We start from the raw sequence: 19,063 nt of genomic DNA, 5'->3' as shown, positions 1-19,063 counted from the left end.
TTCACACTCGCAGCTTGGGACACAAAAGAATGACTTCCTACCATTTGCTTCTTGGAACTCTGAGACTAAAAGCTTCTCTGAGCTTTGTTTTCTTACTTTCTATAGACAGTACTGGTGTGGCAAGGGTGTGAAAAGAGACAGTTGTGGTCCAGGTGGAGTTTTGCTTCCTTACCGCTTTCCATTTCTGCTATGTAATCAGCACTGCCTACAAAGAGACCACAGAACATTTGACTTTAGGGAGTTACCCCTCAGACATGCATCCTGGGTGTCTTTGTTTTAATTTTAATTTTCCTTCTCCTGAATGAGAATGTAGAGAGGAATGCAGCATGATCTAACCTCAAAGCATCCTCTAACTACAGCAACGGGTGGCTCATTGGCCATCAGATCCTCTTATATATGTTCAAGGTCACTGAGGACTTGGTGTCACTATCACTAGCTCATTCTATTGCCCTCTAAGCAAGTTAACACCCTTATATGAGCTATTGAAAGGCTTTTTCATTAGTGTTTTTTCCTCTAGTCTTGCCCTTTCCATCCAGCCTCCATTCAGCAGCCAGAGTGATCATCAGAAAATTTGGAAATGCCTCATTGATTACCTGGGTAAAACCTTTCAAAATTGGAACAAAACAAGGATGACCACTTTTGCCAGTATTATTCAGAATAATACCAAAAATTCTAGACAGAGAAAATAAGCAGAAAAAAAGGAACAAAAGTCATCCAAATTGGAAAAGAAAGAATAAAACTGTCACTTCTCACACTCCACAGAATCTTAGATGTAGAAAGCCCTACAGATTACACACATACACAAAACCTGTTAGAATTGATTCAAAAAAAATCAGCAAAGTTGCAGGCTAAAAAATGAACACAAAAAAATTCCTGGACTATCAATAAACAATCCACAAAGGAAATTAAGAAAATAAATTCCATTTTCAAAAAGTATCAAAAAGAATAAAATACGTACCAACAAGCTTAACCAAGGAGGAAAGAGATTTGTACAGTGAAACTACAAAACATTGGTGAAAGAAATTAAATAATGCACTAAAAAATGGAAAGGTTCCTATGTTCATGGATTATATGACTAATATTGTTAAGATGTCAATACTACCCAAAACTATCTACAGATTCAATGCAATCCCTCAAAATCTGAATTAAAGTTTTGCTGAAATAGAAAAATCCATCTTAAAATTCATATAGAAACTCAAGGGACCTGGAATTGCCTAGACAATCTTGAAAAAGAAGAATAAGTTTGGAGGACTCAGATTTCCTGATTTCAGAACTTAGTATAAAGCTACAGAAATCAAAATCATGTGGAACCAGCCCAAAGAAAGGTATATAACCAATGAAATAGAATAGAGAGCCTAGAATTAAGGCCTCTCATATATGGTCAAATGACTTTTGACAAGGGTTTCAAGACCATTCACTGGGTAAAGGACAGCCTTTTCAACCATTGGTGGGAAAACATGATAACCACATGAAAAAGAATGATATTAAATCCTTATCTTGTATCATATACAAAAATTAACTCAAATGGATCAAAGACCTAAATGTAACACCTAAAACTATAAAACTCTTACCACAAAACATACGAGAAAAGACTCATGACATCACATTTGACAATGATTTCTTGGATATGACCCTAAAAACACAAGAAACAAAACAAAAAATAATAATCATATAAAAATTAAAAACTATTGAACATCAGTGGACACTAATAACAGAGCAAAAAAGCAATACATATAATTGGAGGAAATATTTGCAAATATTTGATAAGACATTAATATCCAGATTATCTAAAGAACTCCTACAATTTAAAACCAACAACTAAAACAACCTGATTTAAAAATGATCAAAAGAATTGAATAGATATTTCTGGAAAGAAGATATACAGTAGTCAATAAGCAACTGAAAAGATGTTCAACTTCACTAATGCTTAGGGAAGTGCAAATCGAAACTACAGTGAGATACCACTTTACACATATTAAGATGGGTATTATATTTTTAAAAATAAATTAAAATAAAATTTTAAAAATGCAAAATAAGTTTTGGTAAGGATGTGAACAACTCAAAACCCCCTTTGAGTTGCTGGTGGAGAGTTAAAATGATGCAGTCACTGTAGAAAGTGGTATGGCACTTCCTCAAAAAAATTAAGCGTAAAATTACCCCATGATCCAGAAATTCCACTTCTGGGTATGTATCCAAAAGAACTGAAAGCAGGGACTCAAGAACATCATTTGCACACCCATGTTCATAACATTATTCAAAATTAACCAAAAGGTGAAAGCAACCCAATGTCCATCAACCCATGAATGGATAAACAACATATGATATACATACAATGGAATATTATTCAAAGTTAAAAATGAGGGAAATTATGACCAATTCTACAGTGATGAATCATGAAGACATTACATTTAAGTGAAATAAATAAATTACAGAAAGGCAAATAGTGTATGAATCCACTTATATGAGATACCTGGAGTAGTCAAATTCTTAGAGACAGAAATAGTGTTTTCCAGTGGCTGAGGGGAGGGAAGAATGTGTTAGTATTTAATGGGTACAGAGTTTCTGTTCGAAAATATGAAAAAAATTCTGAAATTGGATGGCAGCGATGGTTGCACAACAATGTAAAGGTACTTAACTCCTCTGAACTATACACATAAAAACAGTTATGGTGATAATTTTTATGTTATTTATATTTTACCCCAATTTTAAAAACCTTCCAAAATCTTACCATTCTAATAAATTTTACGTTATTCAGCCAAGTTCAGGTACCATCACAAGCTGTTCCTGTGTACTAGTCTCCTGTTATCTCTCTCCACTCCCTGACCATAACTCAGCCATAGGGAGACCCCCGATATTCCTTTAATGTATTCATCTCTTATTCATGCGCCTTTGCATATATGCTTTGTCCACTGGGAATTTCATTTTCCTCTATTTTCTCCCTTTGCCAATACTTATTTTTAGTTGGTAAATAAGTTCAAGTGTTATTCTACTCTGTGACGTCTTTCTTGATCTTTACTGTGGATCATCTTCATTTCCCTTCCACTCCCACTGCTCTCTGAGAGCACTGATAACACTACAATCTAATCTCTCTGTAATAGGGTAGAAACGCCTGTTGGGGGAAAAAAAATAAGCTATCTCATGTGTGTATGCTATTGGGACGTGAAAATTCAATTAGTAGAAATAGACCCAGAAGTGTCACAGATAACATAATTAGAAAACAAGGATATTAAAAAATTTATTATAACTGTATTTCATATGATTAAGAAAAAAGGAAGAAGGTAAGCATATTTTTAATAATATTTTTTATTATAATGTTAGTCACCATATAGTACATCCCTAGTTTTTGACGTAAAGTTCCATGATTCATTACTTGCATATAACACCCAGTGCACCATGCAATACGTGCCCTCCTTAATACCCATCACCAGCCTATCCCATTCCCCCAAACCCCTCCCCTCTGAAGCCCTCAGTTTGTTTCCCAGAGTCCATAGTCTCTCATGGTTCATTCCCCCTTCTGTTTACCCCCCCCCCTTTCTTCTTCCCTTTCTTCTCCTACCGATCTTCCTACTTCTTCTGTTCCATAAATGAGGGAAACCATATGATAATTGTCTTTCTCTGCTTGACTTATTTTGCATAGCATTATCTCCTCTAGTCCTGTCCATGTTGCAGCAAATGTTGAGAAATTGTTCTTTTTGATGGCTGAGTAATATTCCATTGTATGTATGGACCATATACTGGGTCACAAAAAGGTCTCAACTGATACCAAAAGACTGAAATTATTCCCTGTATATTCTCAGACCACAATGCTTTGAAATTGGAACTCAATCACAAGGAAAAATTTGGAAGAAACTCAAACACTTGGAAACTAAGAACAATCCTGCTCAAGAATGATTGGATAAACCAGGAGATTAAAAATCAATTTAAACAATTTATGGAGACCAATGAGAATGAAAACACAACAGTCCAAAACCTATGGGACATTGCAAAGGCAGTCCTAAGGGGAAAATACATTGCCATCCAAGCCTCACTCAAAAGAATAGAAAAATCTAAAATGCAGTTTTTACATTCTCACCTCAAGAAGCTGGAGGTGGAACAGAAGAACAGCCCTAACCCATGCACAAGAAAGCAGTTGATCAAGATTAGAGCAGAGATCAATGAATTAGAAACCAGGAGCACAGTAGAGCAGATCAACAGATCTAGAAGCTGGTTCTTTGAAAGAATGAATAGAATAGATAAGCCACTGGCAAGACTTATCCAAAAGAATAGAGAAATGACCCAAATTAATAAAATTATGAATGAAAGGGAGAGGTCACAACCAACAACAATGAAATAGGAAGGATCATTAGAAACTTTTATCAACAGCTTTATGCCAATAAATTAAACAACCTGGAAGAAATGGATGCCTTCCTGGAAACCTATAAACTACCAAGACTGAAACAGGAAGAAACTGATGATTTAAACAGATTGATTAATTATGAAGAGATTGAAGCAGTGATCAAAAACCTCCCCAAAAACAAGAGTCCAGGGCCTGATGGATTCCCCGGGAAATTCTACCAAACATTCAAGAAGAAATAATACCTATTCTTCTGAAGCTGTTTCCAAAAATAGAAACAGAAGGAAAACTACCAATCTCATTCTATGAAGCCAGTATTACTTTGATCCCCAAACCAGGCAAAGACCCCACCCAAAGGAGAATTACAGACCAATATCCCTGATGAATATGGACACCAAAATTCTCAAAAAGTTCCTAGCTAATCGTATCTATCAGTACATTAAGAGGATTATCCATCACGACCAAGTGGGATTCATCCCTGGGATGCAAGGTTGGTTCAACATTCACAAATCGATCAGTTTGATAGATCATATCAATAAGAAAAGAGTCAAGAACCATATGATCTTCTCAATTGATGCAGAAAAAGCATTTGACAAAATACAGCATCCTTTCCTGATTAAAACACTTCAGAGTGTAGGGATAGAGGGTACATTCCTCAATTTCATAAAAACCATCTATGAAAAGCCTACATCAAATATCATTCTCGATGGGGAAAAGCTGGAAGCCTTTCTCTTAAGATCAGGAACACTATAAGGATGCCCATTCTCGCCATTATTATTCAACATAGTACTAGAAGTCCTTGCAACAGCAATCAGACAACAAAAAGGGATAAAAGGTATCCAAATCGGCAAAGAAGAAGTCAAACTGTCTCTCTTCGCAGATTACATGATACTCTATATGGAAAACCCAAAAGAATCCACCCCCAAACTCCTAGAAGTTATAGAGCAATTCAGTAATGTGGGAGGATACAAAATCAATGCTCAGAAATTAGTTGCATTTCTATACAAGAACAATGAGACTGAAGGAAGAGAAATTAGGGATTCCATTTACAATATCACTAAAAATAATATATTATCTCGGAATTAACTTAACCAGAGATGTAAAGGATCTATATTCTAGAAACTACAAATCACTCTTGAAAGACATTGAAGAAGCCACAAAAAGATGGAAAAATATTCCATGCTCATGGATCAGAAGGTGAGCATATTAAGCAGAGATATGAAACATGTATAAAAGATCCAAATCAAACTTCAAGATGTGAAAAATATAATGTTGGTAATGAAAAATATCATGGATGGGATTAAAAACAGATCATACATTATAGAAGAAAAGATTAATGAGATCAAAAACAGAAAAAATAAAAACTATACAAAATGAAAAACAGAACGAATCCTAAAAAAATTGAAAAGTGCATCAGTGAGCTGTAGGACAACTTCAAGTAGCCTAATATATGTGTAATTTAAATTCCTAATGAAAAGTAGAGAGGAGGACTGAAATAGAAAAAGATATATTTGAAGAATTAATTGCCCCGAAAATCTTAAAAACACCCAGGGAAAAATGTTTCCTTAAATACAGAAGAATAAAGATAAAAATGACAGAAGTCTACTTGTTGATAATAATGAACACTAGAAGATAGTAGAGCAACATATTAAAGTACAGAAAAAAAAAACAATATACTGTACTAAACTCAGAAAAAATATCTTTTGAAAACAAAAGTGAAATGAAGACTTTCAAAGACATGCAAAAATGTCTTTTTTTGAGAATTCATCATTATGGCAGTGCTCTAAATGACATTAAATTCTCTATTTCTAGTTTTTCATTGCTAGGACATAGGAATGCAATCGATTTTTGTATATTGATGCTGTATCCAGCAACTAATCTGAATTCACTTATTACTTACGGTAGTATTTTGGTAAATTCTTTGCCATTTCAAAAGGCAATAAGCCATATGATTCCATTTCTATGATTTTCTGGTAAAGGCAAACTATAGAAAAGAAAAATAAATCAATGGCTGCCAGAGGCTGATGGTGAGGTTAAAAAGTCATTTTACAAAAAGGAACAGGAAATTTTAGGGGTACTGGAAATTATGTTCTATATTATGATTGCCATAGTGTTTACATAGCTGCATGCTTTTGTCAAACTTCACCGAATTTCATTTTTAAAAAGGTTAATTTTAATTGTGTAAAATATATATTAGAGAAAACCACTGGGAGCAAAGCAATATAATCTAAACTCCATAAAATGCACAATTTGCAATTTCCATCAAACAATAAATTCCTACATATATAAATAATAGGAAAATATGAGGCAGGTTCAAAGAAAAAAGTTTAGGCAATAAACACAGGGATGATAAAGATGTTGAAATTAGTAGAAAAGGACTTTAAGTCAGCTAATATAAATTTGTTCAGATTTAAGGAAAAGAATGAGACACAATGAGTAAACAGATGTGGAATGTCAGCAGAGAAATGAAAATTAAACACAACCAAAATAGAAATCCGAGAACTAACATGAATGATATGTAAAGGTAAAAACTCATTGGTTGAACTTGACAACATATTGGAAGTAAAATTACCTTGATCCCCAAACCAGGCAAAGACCCAATCCAAAAGGAGAGTTACAGACTCATTTCCCTGATGAATATGGATGCCGAAATTGTCAACAAGATCCTAGCTAATAGGATCCAACAGTACATTAAAAGGATTATCCATCAAGACCAAGCGGAATTCATTCCTGGGATGCTCAATATCAATAATCATCAGGGAGATGCAAATCAAAACCACAAATGAGATATCACCTCCTACCTGTTAGGATGACTACTATCCAAAAGGCAAAAACTAAGTGTTTGTGAGGATTTGGAGTAAAGGGAACCCTTTTACACAGTTGATGGGAATGTAAATTTCTATAGCCACTAGGAAAGAGTATGGAAGTTCCTCAAAAAAATAAAAATAGAACCACCATATTAGCAGCAATCCCACTTCTGGGTATACATTCAAAGAAAATAAAATCATTATTTCGAAGAGTTATATGCACTCCCATGTTCATTGCAACATTACTTACAATAGCCAAGATATGGAAACAACCTAAGTGCTATCAAGAAATGAGTGGATAAAGAAAAATGTGATATATAAGTATACAATGGAATATTATTCAACCTTAAAAAAGAAAAAAAATTGTGTCATTTGTAACAACATGGAGGATACTCCATACTCCAACAACCTGGACGATACTATAGCAAGAAAAATAAGCCAGACACAGAAAGACAGATATAACATATAACATATGATATAGATATAACATATCTATTTATATGTTGAATCTAATATATATATATATATATATATATTAAGATTTTTATTTATTATTTGACAGAGAGAGAGAGTGCAAGCAGGGGGAGTGGGAGGAGAGGGAGAAGCAGGCTCCCATTGAGCAGAGAGGACCCTGGGATCATGACCTGAGCCTAAGGCAGATGCTTAACTGACTGAGGCACCCAGGCATCCCCCCCGCCACCAAAAAAAAAAATAATATATATAATAGTATATATATATATATATATATATATATATATATATATATATATATATATATATATAATATGTGATTTTTTTAAAGCCACATTCAGTGTCCATTACATCAAGTGCCCACCTTAGTGAGCACTGGGTGTTATATGCAACTGATGAATCACTAAACTCTACTACCTCTGAAACAAAACTAAACAAACAAAAACAGAAAGAAGAAAGAAAGAAAGAAAGAAAGAAAGAAAGAAAGAAAGAAAGAAAGAAAGAAAGAAGAAAGAAAGTCACACACATAGTAACAGAGTACTAGTAGAGTAGTGGATATCAGAGGCTCGGGTGGTAGGAGGAGGAGAGATATTGATCAAAGGGTATAAACTTTCTGTTATTACAATGAATAAGTCTGGTAAACTAATGTACACTATGATGACTATAGTTAGCAGTAGCATTTTATACACTTGAAATTTTCTAAGATAGTAAATCTCAATTGTTCTCATCACACCCACAAAAAAAGGTAGCTATGTGAGATGATGGATATATTAGTTTGACCGTGGTGATCATTTCACAATGTATACATATATCGAAACACCATGTTGTATACCTTAAATATATACAATTTTTGTAAAAAATAAATAAATATTGAAAAAGGGACAAAAATCAAATAGAGACCAAAATAGAAAACTAATGTAACTTTTAAAGAAGTTTTTTTTAAATAATCAATAAAATTGATAAAACCCTTAAAGAATTATCCAGAAAAAAATGAGAGAAAGCACAAATTATAAATTTGGGAACTAAAAGAAGGGATATCACTACTTATTGCAAATAGACTTAAAACATAATAAAGGAATATTATGGTTAACACTATTCCAAAAAACTTGGCATTTTTTAAAAAACACAATTTACCTGACTAAAGAAGGAATAACATATTTAAGTAGACATATTTATTAAGACCTTTATAACATATATGCAGACAAATACATATATAGAGATATATGTGACATATATTAAAAATATAAGTAAACATAAACAGACATTAGGAAATTAAATTCATAGTCAAAATGTTCAGGCCTCAATGAGTTCATTAGTGAATTAGATCAAACATTTAAGGAAGAAATGGCAACTTTACATAGACATTTTCAGAAAACAAAGGAGGAAGGGACACTTTCCAAATGTATTAGGGCAGCATAAACCCAGGACATCTGACACTGTTATTACACCACCAAAAACAGCAATAAAAAAATGATGACCAATTACATTCACATACATGAATACAAAAATCTTTAATAAAATAATAGCAAATAAAATCTTTCAATCTTTAAGAAACACAACACAATATGATTGATGGGGTTATCCCAGGAATGTAAGGTGATTCAATATTCTAAAATTAATTGATGTTATTCTTTATATTAACAAATGAGAATAAAATATAATAAATAATGAGAAAACATATAATTATTTTAATACATGGAAAAAATTGATAAAATTCAATAATTTCCCATGATAAAAACTATCAGCAATGTAGCAATGGAAGGGAACTTTCTTATTCTGATAAAGGACATCATATGAAACCTGCAGTCAGCTTTATACCTGATGGTAAAGGACCAAATAATATCCCCGTATGTTCAAGAACAAATAAGGACATCTGTTCTCACCACTTCCATTAAATATTGAATTGGGGGGGTTCTACCTAGTGCAATATGGCAAGAAAAATAAATGAAGGTCATACTTACTAAAAAGAAGTGATATTTTCTTTATTAACAGAAGAGATGATGGTACATGTAAAGTCCAAAGGAATCAACAAAAACTAAATATTTTAAAAAGTCAATTTCAAAAGTGTCAATATAAAACCCTAAATTGTACTTCTGCCTGCTAGCAGCAAACGATGTGTTAGCTTTGTACTATGTCAAAGTAGCTAAACTGATGAGAGGACTACAAGATAATTTTATATGCTATTTTGAAGATGGAAGTGAAAGAATACCACTTTTATACCCAGAAATATGACAGAGGGAAGGCTCTGTTAAAGCTCACACATGTTGTTATTTATCTGCTGGCCTACTTTGTTGGAGGAAGCAACAGCTGGACCTACAACTTCTGCAGCTTGCTCCATATCTTTATCAAGCTTCTACAAATCCTGGGCCCATTGTGTGAGCAGCTGCATAGTGAAGGACATAAGCTTATTCTGCAAGTCATTTGAATCATAAAGATGGGAGGTTGTTTTAGTCTGCTCAGGATGCCATAACAAAATACCATAGACTGAGTGGCTTAATCAACAGAAATGTCTTTCTCACAGTTATGGAAGCAGGGAAGTCCAAGTTCAGGGCGCCAGTGTGGTCCGTTCCTGATGAGAGCTCTCCTGGTTTGTAGATGGCTGCCTTCCATTGTGTCCTCACATAGCAGAGGGAAAGAAACATCTCTCTCTTTCCCTTTTTTTACAAGGCCACCAAACCAATTAAATTAGGACCCCACACTTATGACCTCATTTAACCTTAATTATCTTGTAAAAGACCTATCTCCAAATTTGGTCACATTAGTGGTTAAGATTTCAACATACGAAATTTGAGGTGACACAATTCAGTCCAAGGAGTGAGAGACAGACAGTCTCATTTTGTTATGACAGGTTCTAGATCATCCCCAGTTTCTCCTATTCCATGTCTATCTTCCTTGTTCAACCACCAGCCCTGCATACCTGAAGCCCTGTACCAGACACAGAGGTAACAGCTGTACACACTGCTTAACAGCCTCCTATAACTGCATAAAGTCCAATAACCACAATTAATTCTCATTCTACATTACTTTCAATTATGCTCCTCTGATTGAACCCTGGCTGTTACATACCATTACGTGATGAAAAATGAAATTTTAAAATATGTCATTTACATTTGCATCAAAACCACAACATACTTAAGAATAAACTTAGTAAAAGTACAGCAGCCATTCACGGCAAAACACCAACCATTGCTAAAGCATATTAAGGATGACCTAAATGAAGAGGCATGACATGGCCATGGATTACAAGATTGAATATTGTTAATATGTCAATTCTCCACAGCTTGATACAGATTCAATGCAATCCCAATTTAAATCCTCATAGGCTATTCCATAGAAATTGAAAAGCTGACTATAGAATTTATATGGAAAGCTAAAAGATTTACAAGAGACAAACAATCTTAAAAAAAGGACGAAGTAGGGGAACACACACTTCTTGAATTCAAAACTTCTTTTAAATATACAATAATATGACAGTGTGCTATTGATACAAGAATAGCCAATATTAAAAATAGAATAGAGTCCAGAGTTCCAATAGAAGAGAGTCCAGGAATAAAACCATACATTTATGATTAATCAATTTTCAACAAAGGTGCCAACACACTGGAACAACTATATATCCATAAAAAGAAAATTAATCTTGACCCTTACATTCCGCTATACACAAAGTTTATTCAATAAGGATCATTGCCTTAAGTGCAAATATTAAAAGACTGAACTTTCTGGGGTTTCTGGCTGGCTCAATCAGCTCAGGTCATGATCCCAGGGCCCTGGGATTGAGCCCCACATCAGGCTCCCTGCTCAGTGGGGAGTCTGCTTCTCCCTCTCCCTCTGCCTGCTGCTCCCCCTGCTGTGTGCACTCTCTCTCTCTCTCTCTGTCAAATAAATAAATAAAATCTTAAAAAAAAAAAAGACTGAAGCTTCTGAAAAAAATATATAGAAGAATATCTTCATGACCTCAGAATAAAGATGGAATTTTTAGAAAGAACACAAAAATGAAAACCATAAAAGAAAAAAAAGATATATTAAACCCCATCAAAACTGAAAATTTTGTTATTCCAAAGACATAGTTAAGAAAATGAAAAGACAAATCACAGAATGGGAAGTGTTCACAAAACACATAATTGACAAATATGTAAATTTTTACATATATATATAAAGACTCAACACTCAGTAATAGGAATAGAAACAACCCTATAAAAATGAGGAAAAGATTTGAACAGATGCTTAAGGAAATAAGATATATTAATATCCAATTAGCACATGTCATTATTCATCACAGAAATGCACATTAAAACCACAGGGAGATATCAAGCAAAACTGCAAAAATTAAAGTTTGGAAACACCAAATCCTTGTAAATACTTTTAGAAGTTTCAGACTTCTAACAAAATTGTTGTAAAAATGAAAAGAGATTATCTTTGTGCTGAACTCTGGGCAGTGACTTGCAATCAGCAAGTATTCAATAGACACACACTCCCTTCCTCCTGCTAGCCCTTATCAGCTAAGAGTGACCAGTCCCAGTGACCAGATGGAAAGTTTTCCATGAACATATGAAATAGAGAAAGAATGAAACATTCGACACTAGGAAAGAACAAACAAATGAGTTCACTAGTTTGCTGAGCCTCTGGAAGAAGGAATCTTCCTCCAGGATTCATAGCTCATTCCACAAAATAAATACACACGCAAACAGAAGGTGGCAATGTCGCTTCCTTGGATTTCCTGAGACTGTCACTAACAGAGCATGTTTATTGCAAACAGCTAATTATGGACTCTGTTAACATTCACACTCCTAATTAAAGACATTTGTTCTTTGTGAAATGTGTCCTGTAAGCTTGCAGGAGCCCAGTCATGAGGCTTTCCCTGGGCTCCTGAATAACATATTCATAAATCAGAGGAGTCTCCAAGTAAAAAACACCAGTTAAATTATTAGTTTCCTATTATATATAGTTCATTTTCAGTTATGTCTTTCACTCTCTCTCTCCCTCCTCTAGTCTCCTCCAAGGACAATCTTCTAAAAAGCCAATATCCATGTTCAATGTGTGCCACATGGCTTTAAGAAAAACTGCATTAAAAAATGAGAGGAAAGGGCAATTTTTTTAAAGCAGTTTGGGGCAGTGTTCCCATAGTAAAACAATTGACTCAATCAGTCTTCACAAGCAAGTCAAAGTGTCTAACAACTTTTCAAACCTGAGTTTGGTCTGCAGATCCCCTGGTAGGCAGAGTATGGAAGGGGAAAGTGGATGATTTGGGGTCGGAGAGGTCCCATTTAGGTGTGCAGAGTCCTGACCGGCCTGCCTTGTCTATCCAATGGGATGACAGCTGTAGCCACTGCCAAGGCTGTGACACAGACTAAATGGAGCATGTGGCACTCAATGAATGCACTTTCCCTTCTTGTCCTTTCCCATAGAAAAACTGTGTCTTGCACACAGCAATCACTTCTGTCATTCCTGTTAGAATTGAGTAGAAGAAAGACCTTGCTCTAACTCCACTTTTCTAATTGAGTCCCATATCTAACCTTGTGACACCTTCCAGAGACAAGCCACTTGCAAGTATGTACTTTTGCGTTTTAGGGGAATCATCCACAGAGGAGTGCCCAGCATCCCCTTCTTCCCAGGTTTCCCCCTTTCTCCAAGTGTGGATGGCCCTTTTTCCTAATCAGTTGTCTTAAGAAGTCATGGATGTGAAGCAGAGGGAGGCTCTGGAGTAGAGGTCTGGCTCTGGGTAGGCCCTCACCATCTCTGGACTGCATATCTGGAGTGAGCACTCACGACTGATGGGCCCTGTGAGGTAGAAATCCCCACAGGGACAATTTCACTCCATCTGCTGGGGAATCGTCATTGGTATGCATCTGCCACTATTCTTCTGTCTTATCTTCAAGGGTAGACACCGCTCTTCCATGGATTTGACAGGCCACACCTGAGTGACTGACTCAACCTCCTTTTTGCCCCACTGTTTCCAGTTCCTCACTGTCTCATTCATGAGGAGAAAAGGAGTGTATGTAAAACAAATTATGCAGACTGTTCCCTACAACTGTATTTTAAGATGTAATTTTTAGATCTAGATACTTTCTCGTGTGTAAGAATAGTCTTCACTTGGGTAACAGAATATGTTCTCTTCTACTTTTCTGGAAACACTTGGGTCTCTGTCTGCCTCTCATCTTCACATTTTTAATAGAGACATACAAATAAGGAGTATCTTACAATTCCAGATTTATTAGAAAAACAAGAGACATGGAAATGCCTGGAAGTTAACACATGCTGGATAATGAAGAAAGTAGGAACTAGAGAGCCAGGAACACCTGCCATAATCCAAGGGCCAGTGCTGCTCTTCAGAGCAGGCACTGCCCACAGAGCTGCAAGCCATGGGTCCAACTATTCAAGAAAAGATGTATCTGGATTTCTTATGTAGAACCTGATGAGTGTTAAATGGAAAAGTAACCAAATGTTCTCAGCAGACGAGGTTTGCAGGACCCTGCTGGCTGGATTTGACTCACGGGCCACCAGAGTGTGCCCTAAGCTCTGGTCCATCCTTCCTGTGGCTTCCCCACTCAGAACTCCTCCGAACAGCCTGTGAGAGAGACCAGGACTCTCCACCCTGGGCATCAGCTCTACTCACAATTACACTTTGGCCTTATGCCAGGCCTATGCCCATGAGCAACTACATTCAGCATCTACCATTCAAGACCCCACTACCAAAGCCAGGCTGTCATATAAATTCTGCCTTCCTAATGCCTTCCACATTGTCTTTGCTCAAACAAGGAATATTTTCTCTTCTTGCCATTCTGCCTATAGAGATACTCCCCATGCTTCAAACCCATTTTCTCCAGCTTAGTCTCTAAAGGAGACTTCTGCCTCTCTTCTGAACCCTGCTAGTGCTCACATTCACTTATGCAGACCTCAGAAATTAATTTCAGCCTGCCTTATGCTGTTCTTTAACTACTTCCTTCAGGTATTTTTCCTATTGCTGACAGCTAGACTATAAGCTCTCTGAGGTCAGTATCAGATTTACTCATGATTTTCAGTGTCTTGCACATAGTAAGTGCTCAATTCAGACCTACTTCAAGACTTGTAAGTAAGATACAGTGAGAGGATAAAGCACTTACTAACCCACTAAATGAGGAGGGAAAAGAAAAGAGTAAAAATGCTGAACAAAATATTGAGATTTTATTCTTTAATACATTGACTCTGTGGCAGAAAAGTAAAAATAATTAAAATGCCAAAAGTCAAATGAAATCCAGAACCGAGAGAGTTAAGTCAAACACAGAAGCAATCTTTCCCCTTGAGGACGTTAAGTGTCCATTAATGACACTGCAGGATTCAGGGATCAAGATACAAAGCCTAGAGTCTACCAAGGTGAGAAGCCTAATTCTATCAGGCTGGAACCTGAAGCACTACACCTTCACTGTTAGTGTGAACAAGAAATAAACATATATTCCACACTCATTGCCACTTACTCAGGCCCACATCTACTGGAAGGAAAAAAATGAAACACACCTATCTGAGTCACGGCACTGAGTGAAGGAAAAAAATCTATCCTGAGAACTGTTAACAAAATCTTGTTCTTACTCAAATTGCAGCATAAATCAACACTGCCTGAGAGGTCTGAAAAAGCTCAAGCTGAAAGCTCAGTTTAAAATATCAATTCCAGATAACCAGTAAAAGCAAATATTCAACACAAGCTTGGTAGAGTCCTCCCAGATGAACTGCCAAGGATTCTGATTTCACAGTCTAATTAATTAATTAATTAATTAATTATATATGGAAAACAGTCACCCTGAGTGAGAATGGCAGTAATAACTGGAGTTAACACATTTACACCAACTTCAGATTCAGAATTAACATCAAGAACATAAAATATGTATATTTAATGAGTTAAAGAAAAAATAGTGTTTGAGAAGATGAACAAATAATGAGAGACTATTAAAATGTCCAAACTATTTAATAAAAAAATAGAGTTCCAAAGAATGTATAACAATTAAATAGCCTAACGGGTGGTGTTTTTTTTTTTTAATTTTTTTTATTATATTATGTTAGTCACCGTACAGTACATCCCTGGTTTCTGATGCAAAGTTCGATGATTCATTAGTTGCGTATAACACCCAGGGCACCATGCAATACGTGCCCTCCTTACTAATGGGTGGTTTTAACAGAAAAATTTTTGAAGTTGAAGAGATATTTAATAAAACAAAAGCTAGATCTAAAGGTATTTTCTATAATGCAGTATAGAATCACAGAGTCAGGAAATAACAAAGGAGGATGAGAAGACACGGAGAATAGAGTAAAGAAGTCTAATATTTGGGGACGCCTGGGTAGCACAGTTGTTAAGCGTCTGCCTTTGGCTCAGGGCGTGATCCTGGCGTTCCGGGATTGAGTCCCACGTCGGGCTCCTCTGCTGGGAGCCTGCTTCTTCCTCTCCACTCCCCTGCCGTGTTCCCTCTCTCGCTGGCTGTCTCTCTGTCACACAAATAAATAAAATCTTAAAAAAAAAAGAAGTCTAATATTTGTCTGATTGGAGACCCAGAAAGGTGTTGTGAGAGATGGGGAGTGATATTTGAAAAAACTGTGAGTGAAATAATTCAGAAATGATAAAAGACATTACTACTTATATTATAAAAGCAAGTATCTCAAGCAGAATAAAAATTTAAAAATAAAATAAAATCTGCACTTAGAAATGTAACTGTGAAACTGCACAAAACTAAAGGGAGAAAGAGACTATCTTAAAAATCTTCAGAGAAAAGACAGATTATCAATAAAGGAATAGGAAAAAGCAAATGGAAGTCAGAAGACAGTGGAATAATATTTTGAATGTGCCACAAGAAAATAACCACCCAGTGAAAATCTTTTTCTGAAAGGAGGTGAAGTTAAGAAAAAAAAAAGAAATAAAGAAAGAAAAAGAAAGAAACATTCAGACAAAAACCAAGCACTGTACTTAAAGAGACCTTCACTTATGATATTGCAAAGTTTGTTCAATTGACAAAATTAAAGCAATCAGATAGAAGATATGAGATGTAAGAATAAATGAAGAATAAAGAAAGTGGTAAATATGAAAGTAAATCTATTCAGATATTGACTAAATAAGACAAAAATAATATTGTCTATCAAGAGTAAGAGGGATAATAAAACACTTGCCCAAAGTATTATAAGTAAAGAGTTATATTATTATATATTATATTACCCAAAGTAATATAAGAGTAAGATTACAGTTATTTTATTATTCAGTTCTTGTATCATAATATCCAGTAGAAAAGTAAAGATAGTAAGCATCTTCAATTTTCTAAGGTAACTATTAACAGAACAAGAAATGAATAGAGTTAATCAAAATAGTAGAGAGGTAACAGTGCAATAAGAAAATATACTTAAAAAATCAAAAAAAGGGGGAAAAGGAAAGAAAAAAGCATAGGAAATGTATAATACACAAAACCATAATTGATATACATGTAATGACAATAATAATTAGAACAAATGCAACAAAATTTAAAGAATTAAAAAAGATTCCAAACTAGACAAATAGAAGGTAATGTTATGGTATTCATAAGAAACATTTCTAAGTCATAAGTATTAGAAAGAATAATAGTAAAAGAATGCAGAAAATTATACCAGGCAAGTACTAACCAATACAAATACATGGCTACAATAATAGTACAAAAGTCAGACTTCAAGGCATAAAGCACTAACAGAGAATCACTACTAAACCATTAAAGGCTTAATTCTCAAGGAAGATATAATTGTAAAATTATACACACACAACAATGTAGCCTGAAACATAATAAGCAGAAATTAAAAGGACTATACAGAAAAAAATCACCATCATCATCATCAACAAAATCATAGTGATTGATTTTAACACAATTTTCACAGTTAATGAAAGATATATCAGGAAAAATAATCAGTATTCATAAACAGAATTTGAATAGTGCAACTAGTAAATTTAAACACACTTAGCTAGCATATTAACACAACCAGTAGAGAATATAAATCTTTATTAGGCAACTTTGGAACACATAAAAATTGATCAACAGGACCTTAATTCAAACATCAAAAAATTAATACAATTAGATATCAATAACAAAAAACTTAAAAATTCTTCATATCCTTAGAAATTAGAATTTCTCATATATCTTTATACTCTTACAAATTAGAAAGCAATAAGAAAAGATAAGCAAAAATTATTTTTAAAATACAGTTTAAATAATTTGTGGATCAAATAAGTCATAGTTATGTTAAAAATACATCCAGTTGATCAATAATGAAACTACTGCTTAACAAAATTGTGGAATTCAGCTAGAACAGTATTTAGAGGGAAATATATAACCTAATAGTTTATATAAGAAAACTAAAAAAAATAAATAAAAAGAAATTTAATGAGCTCTCAATACAGATTGAGAGCTTACAACATAAATGGAAAGAAGGAAATATAGACCAGAGAGTAATCCAATTAAAAACAGACAGATACTCCGTAACATTAATGGGAAGAAATAGCATTAGAAATAGCAAATGCATATAAATGTAGATTTACACAAAGTAAAAATAGTTCATGACTAACTTTATACTGATAAATTTGAAGACCTATCAAATGGACAAATTACTTAAAAATATAGCACAAAAATCAACACCAGAAGAAATAGAAAATGTAAATAATCCTATAAATATTTGATAAATTAAGCCAGCAGTTAGATATCTTTCTACAAAGAAAATGTAGGTTTCCAATAGTTTGTCCCTATTAGTTCTAACTGTCAAGGGACAAATAATCTTAAACCATTATGGAAGATATTTACAACAGTGGAAATTTACTAACTCATTTTATGAGAAAACAAAATTATAGGCTCAATTCATGAATTTATGCAAAAAAGTCAAATAAACGTTAACAAATTGAGTCCAAAATGTATGGAAAAACTAATACACTATGCCAATAGGGATACAGGGTAATTTAACATAGAAATCAGTTTAGGTAAGTTCTATGTTAATAGTTTAAAAGATAACAAAGAATTTTTATTTGGTGAAAAAATTCCATTTATGTTTTAAAAACTAATACTTAGCAAATTGAAAGTAGAGGTGAATTTTCTGAAGCTGGCAAAATACATCCACAAACACCTTCAAACAAGCATCATACTAAACAAAACAAAACAAAATGCTGTAATCATTTCCTTTATGAACAGGAAAAGGAAAGGTGCCTGTTATTACCATTTCTACTCTAAACATATGCTGGTGATTTACCATACAATACGATAAAGAAGTACAAAGAATAGGAAAAGAGAGAGAGAGAAGGAAGGAAGGAAAAAAGGAACGGAAGGAAAGGAAGAGGGGAAGAAGGGAAGGAAGAAGGGAGAAAGGGAAGGAGTAAAGAAGGGAGGGAGGGAGGGAGAAAAGAGACAGGTGGGAGGGAGAGAGGAAATTGTAGATAATGCAATTGTTAAAGTAAACAGATAAATTATTAGAATTAAAAAATACATTTAAC

This window comes from Ursus arctos, unplaced genomic scaffold (assembly GCF_023065955.2).
Source record: "Ursus arctos isolate Adak ecotype North America unplaced genomic scaffold, UrsArc2.0 scaffold_1, whole genome shotgun sequence".
Lineage (NCBI taxonomy): Eukaryota > Metazoa > Chordata > Mammalia > Carnivora > Ursidae > Ursus > Ursus arctos.
This window is presented reverse-complemented; position numbering follows the sequence as displayed.